Source organism: Emydura macquarii, unplaced genomic scaffold (genome assembly GCF_026122565.2).
Source record: "Emydura macquarii macquarii isolate MOO-44397 ecotype Brisbane River unplaced genomic scaffold, CSIRO-AGI_Emac_v2 contig_2636, whole genome shotgun sequence".
Classification (NCBI taxonomy): Eukaryota; Metazoa; Chordata; order Testudines; family Chelidae; genus Emydura; species Emydura macquarii.
The window spans coordinates 36,708,292-36,719,869 of NW_027132773.1; the positions used below are offsets into that span (position 1 = coordinate 36,708,292).

At 40.8% G+C, this 11,578-nt stretch overlaps 1 protein-coding gene across 3 annotated transcripts in view; it reads right to left on the bottom strand.

Annotated features, from left to right (window-relative positions):
- Positions 1–11,320, bottom strand: part of PIK3CG (phosphatidylinositol-4,5-bisphosphate 3-kinase catalytic subunit gamma) — a 51,014-nt gene extending 39,694 nt beyond the window's left edge. For 2 of the 3 annotated variants that reach the window (XM_067564460.1, XM_067564462.1), the window contains exon 1: positions 643–774. The gene's annotated coding sequence lies outside the window, so the exon portion shown is untranslated. Of the gene's footprint in view, positions 1–642; positions 775–11,154 lie in introns of those variants that run through there. The other variant, XM_067564461.1, reaches the window with a different exon arrangement.
- Positions 11,321–11,578: the final 258 nt, after the last annotated feature.

An 11,578-nucleotide genomic window follows, 5' to 3' on the forward strand; every position in this document is an offset into this window, starting at 1 on the left:
AATTTTAATCTAACATCCTTGGAGGTGTTCCTTTAATTCTGAGCTTCACAAAACTGGTAACATTCATTGGTTTTCAGATAAACATTTCCAAAAAAAAATATATTACAGTTGGTTACGAATGAAAATGCTCACAAGTCGATTGATTACACTATAGTAAGTTGTACAGCAAGTGAAAATATCTAAAGCAGACATAAAATGTGAAAGAAATTTTAAGACAGTCCTACTGATTTTAAGAAAGCAAAAATGTTATTGCTCACAATTAGTGTCTGTTCTACAATATCAAAGTACAAGTTATTTACAGAGTATTCAGCTGAGGAAAGCAAAGTTGACTGGATGTACTTATATTTGTTCCCCTTCAATCTCTCCCTCAGAAACTATGTTAAATTGCTTAACTTCAACATTTTTTCAAAAGAAATCTTTTATACAGAAAGCCTGCCACCATTTGCTTACAACCTCCCCCCCCCCCCCACCAATCTGATGGTGTCCTTGCAAATATTAGAACAAAAGCTAAAAATATACCAAAAAAAACCAAAAAAACTGAAACAACAGAACACTCGGTGGTTACAATTCATTCTTAAAGTTCTGGAAAGCAAATAACTGTGGACACCATGTTTAAAATTACCAAAAAAAATGAAACATTACCTGATTACAAAGCAAAGGATGAGTCGCTGCAGAAGACTCATTTGTTTAATTTTAAAGTATTTTTTAAAAGAAGGATCATTCACAAGAAAGTTGTTTAAGTTGTTCTGCTTTTCTTGCTTGCCTTCATATCCAGATGCAAAGGAAGTGTTGCACTTACCAGGAAGGAAGTTTTAACCAAGTTGATTATACATATGATTGCTCATTTTAAAAAAGTCAGAATGCTTTTCCTGTTAGAACTGAACAAATACATTTACACTACCGGCAACCACAAAAAAACTGAACTTAATTTTAAAACTCACAGGTGGAAGGGATGTGCTAAAAATTACCCACTTAGATAAAAACAAATAATAAAAATTAAAACAGTCATACATGCATAAAACCAGCTGATTAGAAGAAATGCTCTGTATAAAGATGAACTACATTTGAAAGAGCTAAATTATAGATGGTTAGCTACAAAAAATAACAAAATAAAGACACAATTAAGACTCTAATGGCTCCCGTATTGTAGTCCTTAAGACCTTTGACTTATATTGACTATGGTTCTTGAATTTGGTCTAAGTACAGAGACCATATGGAGCTGACTTTCTTGAAAGAGTAGATTGAGGTATCCTCTTATTTCCTGCTAACGTACATGCCACAAATGATGACCATATACATGGCTTTGGGATACCAATATTTCTGAGAGATTGTTTCAAAAAGGAAGAGCATTTCAGGATTTGAGAGTTTGCATAATATACATTTTTACATGGCATAAATTACAAGTAGTGAATGATTTCTAGATTTCCAGCTTCACACGTCATTCTAAACTCTTCTTTCCCAACAGCAACATTTTAAAAAGTTGTCTCAAGAACATTTTACTCTAAAAACTCGTTATACTAAAATCAATCGGCCTAAATGAATAAGGGTTTCTAGGATGGAGCTCTCAGACTGTTCTCAGTAAGCTGTTTTTGTTGTTTGAAAATATAGTTCAGTTGAGCCTGTAGAATAAATCAACTGCTTAATTAAAAATATATATATATATTTTTCATTTTTTCTATTAACCTTTTTGAAAAATAAACATATAGAAAAAACAAACATAACAAACTATATATACGCTTCTCATAATACATAAACTTCTCATTATATATTTACCATTTGCTACCTAACCTTAGCTATACTTTAAACATTTAATTATATATAATATGAATGGTTAAAATGTAAATAAATTATTTGTATAACATATGTTTTTCATTTTCTGAGGTAAACACCAAACATGAAAAATTTCAGTATGAATGGTTAAAATTTGTCACATATTTGGACAAAGGGAGTCAAAATGGGAAGTGTTAGGGAACCTTAACTGTAGTTATTGCTACTGCTCCATTTTTAATATATATGATATGTATATACACAACTCACCCCCACACTGAAATCTACTGTGAATGATGGCCTGAGATTCAGGAAGAATTTGAAGGATGCACTTACAACCCTAGTGATTTGTGCAGCCACTTGTACCACAAGTTGAAGGAGTTATGAGAGATGCACATCCTTCAGATTGGAGTTAATCACAAATGCCATAGGGGAATGGGAATGTGGGAAAACAAAAACGAAAAATCAAAATGAAGGAAAAAATTAAGGAAAAAATCAAAATGAAGGAAAAATTTTAATCTTTTTCCAGTATATGACTTTATTAGTAACAGGCTGACTATTTTGGATAACAGCAGGTAGACTATGTTCTGGAAAAATGTTGACTGTGAGGAGGAGAGAAAAGTATACAACAGACAAATTTAAAGGTGTTCAAACTCCAGCAGAGTGTTTTATTACAGTATGTCTACACTTAAAACACTACGGCAATGCCACTGTAGTGCTTTAGTGTAGACACTACCTATGCCAACAAGAGGGGTTCTTCCATTAGCATAGATAATCCACATGCCCAAGAAGCAGTAGCTAGGACAACAGAATAATTCTTCCGTCTACACAGTGCTGTCTACACCAGGGGTTAGGTCGGCATAGCTACATCTCTCAGAGACGCGGATTTTTCACACCCCTGAAAGTTGTAGCTCTATCGATCTAAGTCCCTAGTGTAGACCAGCCCTAAGACATCCATGCTTATACTATGTCGGTACTATGAGGACAATAGCAGCTTAGCTATGGTGCTGATAACCTGTAGTGGAGACACAGTTTACAGTGGCAAAAGGGGTTTTTCTGTCGCTGCAGGAACGCCACCTCCCCAAGCGATGGTAGCTAAATCAACAGAAGCATTCTTTCATTGACCTACTTGTGTCTACACTAGGAATTAGTTCAGCATAACTACAGCACTCAGGGATGTGGATTTTTTACATCCTTGAGGGCTATAGCTATGTCAGTCTGGGGGCTTGTCTATATTTAAACTGCTATAGTGGCGCAGCTGCACTGCTGTCATGCCTCAGTATAGACACTACCTATGCTGATGGGAGGGATTCTCATATCGGTGTAGGTAATCCACCTCCTCTAGAGGTCGCAGGGGTTAGGTCGGCATAGCTACGTCTCTCAGGGTTGTGGATTTTTCACACCCCTGGGAGACGCAGCTATACAGACATAAAATTCTAGTGTAGACCAGGCCTAAGTTTTAAATGTAGATTAGACTTTAGTCACAACAGCATTTAAAGGCATGTCTACATGTACAACGTTGCAGCTGTAGCGATGCAGCTGCAGCACATCTGATGACGATGCTCTTTGCTGACGGGAGAGCTCTCTCCCATCAGCATAATAAAATCACCTCCATGAATGGCAGAGGCTACGTTGGAGGGAGACGCTCGAGCGCTTATGTCGGTATAACAATGTTGCTCAAGGAGGTTATTTAATCACCCCTCTGAGCGACATAAATTATGTTGACATAAGCTGTAGTGTAGACATAGCCTAAGACACCATCTTCACTAAACAAGCTTCCTGGTTTCAAGAAAGATCAAGCCCCATCTACACTGGAGACAAAACACTGAACAGCCTTTGGGCTGGTCTACACTGCAAATTTACATAAGCATGGCTACATTCCTCAGGAGCATGAAAATCCACAACCCTGAGAAATATAGCTATGTTGACCTAACCTCTGGTGTAGACAACGCTAGGTCAATGGAAGAATCGTTATTGCCTCCTGGGGAGGATTACCTTTGCCGATGGGAGAACCCCTCCTGGAAGCATAGGAAAGGTCTACACTGAGCCATGTCTACATTACCGTTTATGTCAGCAAAACGTATGTCTCTCAGGGATAAGAAAAAACACCCCCCTGAGCGACATACGTTTCGGCAGCATAAGTGGCAGTGCGCACAAGCACTATGTCAGCGGGAGAGCTTCTCCTGCCGACATAGCTATTGCTGCTTGTTGAGGTGCTTTTATTATGTCGACGGGAGAGCTCGCTCCTGTCGGCATAGAGCAGCCATACAAGTGATCTTACAGCAGCACAGCTGCATCAGTTCAGCTGTGCCGCTATAAGTTCAGCTGTGCTGCTGTAAGCTCGCTAGAGTAGACATGGCCTGAAGCACTACAGTGGAATAGCTGCAGTGCTGTAGTTGTGACGCGGTAGCAGTTTAAGTGTAGACATACCCCGAGGCTCTGAAACTAATATTTCACTGAAGTGAAAAAAATCCTCACAGTAATTAATTCACCTTACTCATAGCAGCAGCAGCATGGTTTAAGACCCAAGATAGCAACTTTGTTAAGGAACACAATGACCTGTAAATTCATTTGCTACAGGCCACTGAAAAGCCTTCAGCTGGTAATGTGCAGTGTTGTTGTAGCCATATCATTTCCAAGATATTAGAGAGGCAAGGTGGGTGAGGTAATATCTTTTATTGGACTAACTTCCGTTGGAGAGAGAGACAAGCTTTCAAGCTTACACAGAGCTCTTCTTCAGTTCTGGGAAACTTACTCAGAGTGTCACAGCTACATACAAAACAAGCTACTTCACCTTATATGGTCCCTTGAAATATGTGTTAACTACTTATGATAAACAATCTGTTCCATCTTGTATTTAGCTGTGACACTGAGAGCTAGTCTACACTTAAAACTTACAGAGGCACAGCTGTATCAGTACAGCTGTGCCACTATAAGAGCACTTGTGTAGCCGTGTTATGTCGACGGGAGAGACCTCCCTCCACTGGTATAATAAAATCACCTAAACGAGAGGTGGTGGCTATATCAAGAGGAGAGCATCTTCCACCAACATAGTGCTGTCAACAACAAGCGCTTATGCCGGCAAAACCTTTTTTCACACCCCTGAGCAGCAAAAGTTTTGCTGGCATAAGTGCTAGTGTAGACAAGGTCTGAGTAAGTTTCCCAGACCTGAAGAAGAGCTTCACGTAAACTCGAAAGCTTGTCTCTCTCATCAACGGAAGCTGGTCCAATAAAAGATATTATCTCATTCAGCTGGTAATGGCTTTCCGCCATTTTTATCTATTGTAGGCAGAGCTGACAAGGATGCAAATGGTTAAGATGGCCTAACACTTTCCTTTATACGATGGTATTTTCAGTTGCTTTTTACTTTGCCATGCTTTAAAAGTTAGGGCTGAAATTTTCCATGCTGGGTGTCAGACTGAGGCTGATTTATTTTTAAAGTTCAGCTGATTCAGAAAATGAGTTTGGGGGAGAAATATGCTGTTTTGCTAATTGTAGGTCTGGCTTAACATAAGTAACTTGCCTCATTTCTTAATAGGCATAACTGGAAAGGTGAATAAAGGTTTAGTTGTAAATAGGGGCTTGACAAACAGTATGCCGGAGTCAGGATGTCTGTGCTAGCCAAGATAAAGCAGGAACACCTTGATGCTAGGGACTATAGTCAAGATAAACCTGGAATGTAAAGATCAGGATGCACATGAACAGCACATGGACAAAGCATACTGTACAGGGATTGGTTCCTGCAAAGTAACCAAGCCAATCCAAAAATGTATGATTTAATGTATAGCAAATGCAATGTAATATGTAAATATGTATAAAGGAAGAGGTTGTCTGTGTAACTCGGAACGTATGGTACGCCCTATACCTTCCCCCTACACGAGTCTGATCAACTCAACGTAGCTTTGCAGTATGCCAAATAAAGGAACCTGAATGATGAAATCCAGAGTCAAACTGAGTGTTTTGGATGCCAGAGAACTGGATGAAGTGTTCTCCCAGAACTGAACAAGGTGTTCTGGATAAGCTGAGTGGAAAAGGTCTCAGAGGGAATCCAAAAACTAATGTTAAAAAAAATTCTTAATCCTTTTGGGTGAAAAGCTCCAGCACCTCAAACCTTTGGAGCCAGGTCCTGAATTTTGCAAGTGAGGGAAGAGGTTGCCAAGAGGGGTCATGGAAGTGCTTTGTTTAGCCCCATAAACCACTCAAATTAGCCAGATAACAAGCCTCTGAAAATCACCATTTGCACATGAGGTTTGTTGGCGCTTGGTAGCTAAATTGTCAAGGCGGAGCAAAACTTTCCCTGCAATTGCTCCTTCTGGATGGTGGGGCCACTGTCGTTCTGGGCACCAGAACTGAAAGCAGGAAGCAGCCTGACTCATCTGCAAAGGGAAGAGGAGCAGGCAATGACAGGGACAGAAATAGACAGAGGGAGGGGAATCTGTGAGAGTCTGTACCCTTATGTTCATCCTTTTTACAAGACTATGTTACATTTTGTACAAAGTATGCCATGTGAGGTATCATTTGAAAATTCATAATCTGCTGCACATTATTGTCCTGATAAAATGTGTTTCACAACATTGTATGTAAAGTTATAAGACTCTACTGTATAACGTTTCTGAGGCATGCTCCAAGTTTAGAAAAGCAGGCACACACCCATTCCTCAAAGACAAAAGGCAAACTGGTGCCTCAGCCAGGTGTCAACAAAATCAAATGGACTATCAAGTGGACATTCTTTGGCAGGAAGAAGGGTGTGAGCGATAAGTTTACATCTTGGCAATGGGACAGCTAGAGGTTCTTGTGAAAACAGACTGGCTGCTGCCAGCTGGAGATGATTCTCAAAGAGGAGGAAGAGATATAAAAATGAGGAACAGAGGCCTCAAATCACCATTTTTCCCTCATCTCTACTCACAGCATCAATAACACCTGAAAGACAAAAGAAACATCACTGAACTGGGGGAGGGAGTCCTGGCTGAAAGAAATCCAGACAGACTGCTGTAAGCATGTGGTGAGAGAAACCTGTTTGCTTTAAATTCACTTTGCTTATTAAGTTAGATATTAGTTTGCATTTTACTTTTTATTTCTTTGTAACCAGTTCTGGCTCTTATGCCTCCTTATTTGTAATCACTTAATATCTTTCTTTCTGCAGTTAATAAACTTGTTTTATTGTTATATCTAGACAAGTGTTTGTGTTTGGATTGAAGTGTTTGGTGAACTCCATTTGAGATAACAAGCTTCGTGCATATCATTCTCTATTAATGAAATGATAGACTTTATATGAGCTTGTATTGTCCAGGAGGGTACTGGACAGTACAAGACGCACATTTCTGGGGGAAAGTCTGGGACTGGGAATTGCTGGCATTCATAACATAATTCATGGGTGGCAGGCTGACTGGCTGAGGCACTCTTGCAGTATAGCTGGGGGTAATTTACATGCTGGAGGCTGGGTGTAAGCAGGCCAAGAGTGGTTGCTTTTATAGCAAAGCAATGTAAAAAGCACCCCAGGTTGGAGATCTGAGTGGATGCAGCTGTCCAACAGTTCAGACTGAACCCTGGGCAATGTCACAGAAACATGCATGGGCAACCTTAGTTCTAGCATTCCCTCATCTCTGAGTGCTTTACTTTGCAGCCTTAACACTCTTTTACATAAATTTTAATATAATTACTGTACACTTTGTAATACAGTCAGAAATAAATCTGCCTCTACATAGCATAGATGAATATTCATAAAATGAAAGAATGTGTCCTAACCACAAATTACTAGCTGTGTTTTTATGTCAGTGGACCCCTACATGTTTTATGTAAACATTCTTGGATCTAATGGAATCCCATTGCCTTGACCTTATTAAATACAATTGGATTAATTAGGATCTCAATGGCTGTGCCTCCTTAGATCTGGCAAAAGCCAGTAAAACCAGTCCTAACACTGTCAGGGTTGATATGTGTTTAGAAAATATTTCCTTTAAAAAAAAAAACAAAAAAAAAACACACTCCATTTCCTGGTCAACTATTCCCATAAACATTAAGCAGCTGATCAGACTGGTTGTTATCTTACATCATAGACAATAAACCTATGCACTGCCCAGCCATTAAAACAATTGTTTGGACTCATCCATTTGCAAAGAACAGGGGTGGCAGTACTGTGTGATAATCTAATGGTCCTGCCACCCAGTGCTTCAGACAGAGTGCATGGTATTGTGACATCAATGCCAACTGCCTGGGCCTTTTTCCCAGCTCCATTTGGGCCTGATCTCCACCTCCGGTCCACTCCAGTTCAGATGCCCTACTCCTTTAACTTTAGACTGTGAATCCTTTGGATGGGGATCATCTCTTTTCTGTGTACAGTGAAGAGCTCAATGGAGACCCAATCATGATCAGAACCTTAGAGTGATACCATAGTATAATATTTACTAGTAATCCTGGTTTGGATGTCGAGGCATGTGTACTGACCCAAGTACATGCATCACAGAACCTTTGTTAGTGGCATCTAGCACCACTAAAGAAGTGTTTGCAAATCAAGTCACTTGGGAAGCCTCTTTCTTTCTTTCTCTCTTTCTCTAACACACATTTCCATATCTACACTTTCATGACAATGTTACAGAAAGCCAAATATACAAAAACAGTTCTTTTAATCTCACAAAGCAAAAAACATGTAAAACAAGTGTATAGGTAACTAGGGATTAACAGCTAGGTTCAGAAAAAATAAGAACGAAGCCAAAACTTTTTTGGCATTTCAAAAAATGTGGGTGGGTAAACTCTTGTTCTGTGTTATCTTTAATTTTTGCAATCTCTGCACTTCCTGGTTTTCTTTCACACTGGAAATACCAAAACACTAAGAAAATGCTCTTTCTTTTGATATTTTTGACCCTATTACGAAGTACTCAAAATCTCATGAGAGGGGCTGTTTTCAAAAGATTTCCAGTGTAATTTTGTAGTTGAGCCATTCAAACTTTTGAATCCTTAACTGAAGTGAAACTTCTGAAGTTGGACCATTTTAAAATTTAATTATAAGCTTTGATTAAACAAATAGGGATCCTTGCAGAAGAAAAAAGATAAATGGTCCAATATGGGGCATCAACCACAACTAGCAATTATTGATAATTTTAGGGGTGGGGACTTGAAACAAGAACTCCTCAGGCCAAACTTGTTATACCAGGGATTAATCTAGTTACTAGAAATATAAATAAGCCTTGGGCAAGTTACTTAATTTACCCTATACAAGCATACTACTAATCTAGTTCTTCACAGTGTTGTGAGGTTTAATTCATTATTAGCACTTGTAATGTTTTGAGAAGATTTGATGAAAGATTATATAGAAGGACAATGTGAATGCTGGTACCCCCCTAGAAAGTATGATATACAACTGGCATGCACACATTCATGATTCCTATCAATAGAATTTTCAGTGAATCAGAAATTGCTACCACAGTTCCGCAGCATGTTTATGCTCCCTGGAGATTTAAAGATGTTTAGATCTCTAGTCAAAAGAGAGGTTTGATGGAAGATTCTGAAATGATCTAAAACTTTTAGCTGCCTCCATAAATCCAAATGGAAATCTTGGGTAAGATATAGTAAGGTTATAATAAATTATACATAACTTTAATAATAGAATAATATTGTACAAAAGCAAACAAAAGTTTGAACATAAGGAGATTCACAATGAACGTCCCTGCAGCATTCCACTTACTACTTACTGCCTACCTCTTCCTACTGCGTATTTTATTTACAACACTTTGGTGTTTAGCTGCATGGTGATTTAGTCTGCACCAATAGCATCTCAAGGGTGTGTAAAATACCTGGAAGATTTTATGGCCTATATGTATAGGATGGACACAACAAACATTATTTGTTAGATGAGAAAATTAATTTATTAGTGTTTAATATTTACACTGCAGTGTAATAGATTAATATTAAATTAGATTAATAAATGTTAAAGCCAGAAGGGACCCATTATGATTATTTAGTCTGCCCTTCTGCATAACATAGGCCAAAGAACTTCACTCAGTAATTTCTGCATCAAACCCATAGCTTCTGTTTGAGCTTTAGCATACCAGGATTAAGGCCCTAGTCTATTAGGCATCATACAATATATAGGAAGACTCAGTTCCTGATTTAAAGAACTTAATCTATGCTCTCAGTTATGCAAATGCTTACTTATTTGGGTAGTCCCTTTAGGTAAAGTTACTTACATGTTGAAGGATTTGCAGGATCAGGGCTTAAATAAATTGATAGTAATGAGACGGAGTTTAAGTTGTTATAAACACTCTGATGACACATTAAAATAATGGGTAGCCTTAATTCGACTGTAATTAATAGATTAGGCTATGAATTTTCCTAGTTTTTAAACAGTCTAACCTATTTATCACTTATATTAAGAGATATTTATAAATGCTTCCATATTAATTCTTCCAAAGCTTAGAAGGTCTGTATTTACTACTACAGAATTTAGAAACACCACAGCAGTCATACCATGACTCATAAACTTTACAATGGTCACTATGTAGATTTAGCTGAAATTCTTTAGATTAAAAAATCTACAGCAGTCATTCTGAAATTTAAAAGCACACGCAACTGCCAACTGTAATAATGGCCAACCTGTGTGCAGGATACACTTACACGTCTTGCGAACTAACAATAAACCAACCTCATAAAATGTAACTACACAAGAATTAGAAAATCCTTGATCCCACGCAGACTTTGTCTACAGTATATCTTCCATTGGTGTTACAACCACTGGAGCTGTACCCAGTGGTATTATCTTCTGTATGGCCTTGTCTACTTTAAGATTTAGTTTCAGAGTTGATTATGTTAGGGGGAAAGAAACTAAGGCTTCTGCAATGTGATCTGACCCCATGTCCCTTCACTTCAGGGGGGCAGTGTACGGGCAAGTGGTCCACCTGCACAGAACTCATTGCAAGATCAGGGCCTAAAGAATTAGGGGCCCTGGGAAGGTAAAAGCAGGCCTATGCGGTCGCTTTCGTTGGGGAAAAGTGAGTCAAACAAGCATGTAGCCTTTAAGCCAAATTGTGTTGGAGGGATGAGTCAGCTACACAACAGCTGACAACATCTTGCAAAGACATTTTTTCTATGGCCCACAACTGCCCCCCGGCCGGGGTAACATCACTGCACCCAAGACAGCCCCCCGGCCCCTGCCCCAGCCCCAAGGGCTGCTGCTGCTGCCGCCGCTCTCCAAGTGCTGCGGGCAGCCCGAGTCCTACTGTTACAACAACCCGTGCCTCGCCTAGCCTCGCCTCCGCCGCAGGACTGCCGGGGAAAGAAGTTGCGTGCCCTGCCGCGCGGAGCCAGCCGGGGCGGGTTACACGCCTAGGTCCGAGGAGAGAGGCAGGGAGGAAGCGAGCGAGCCTGGCGCGAGCCCGGTTTCTCGCCACTCACCGGCTTGGAGCGGCGGCCCCGGCCCCGGCCCCGGCCCCGGACAGGTGTTTCCCGAGCAGGACGCGCGGGCGGAGGAAGGGAACCTGGAGCAGCCGGTCGCCGAACCTTCCCTGCCGGGAGTCGCGGCGGGCAGCTGCAGCCGCTCGAGCCCCTGGGCGGGAGCGACCCCGGGGTGCCCGGCACCTGCCTGGGCTGCCTGCCGCGCGGCTCCTGCGACGAGTCCTCGCTGCTGGCGTGCACGGGCCGCCCTGGCCGGGGCCTGCCTGCAGGGCACTGCCACTGGCAGCACGGGGGGAGGGCGTGGATGGAACAGCTCTGCAGGGCAGTGGCAAGGCAACCCAGTGGGGCGGAAGGGAAGGACAGCGCGGGGTAAAGCCGGGGGATCCCCGGTGAGGAGTGACCCAAGCAGGGGGCGGGCACGGGG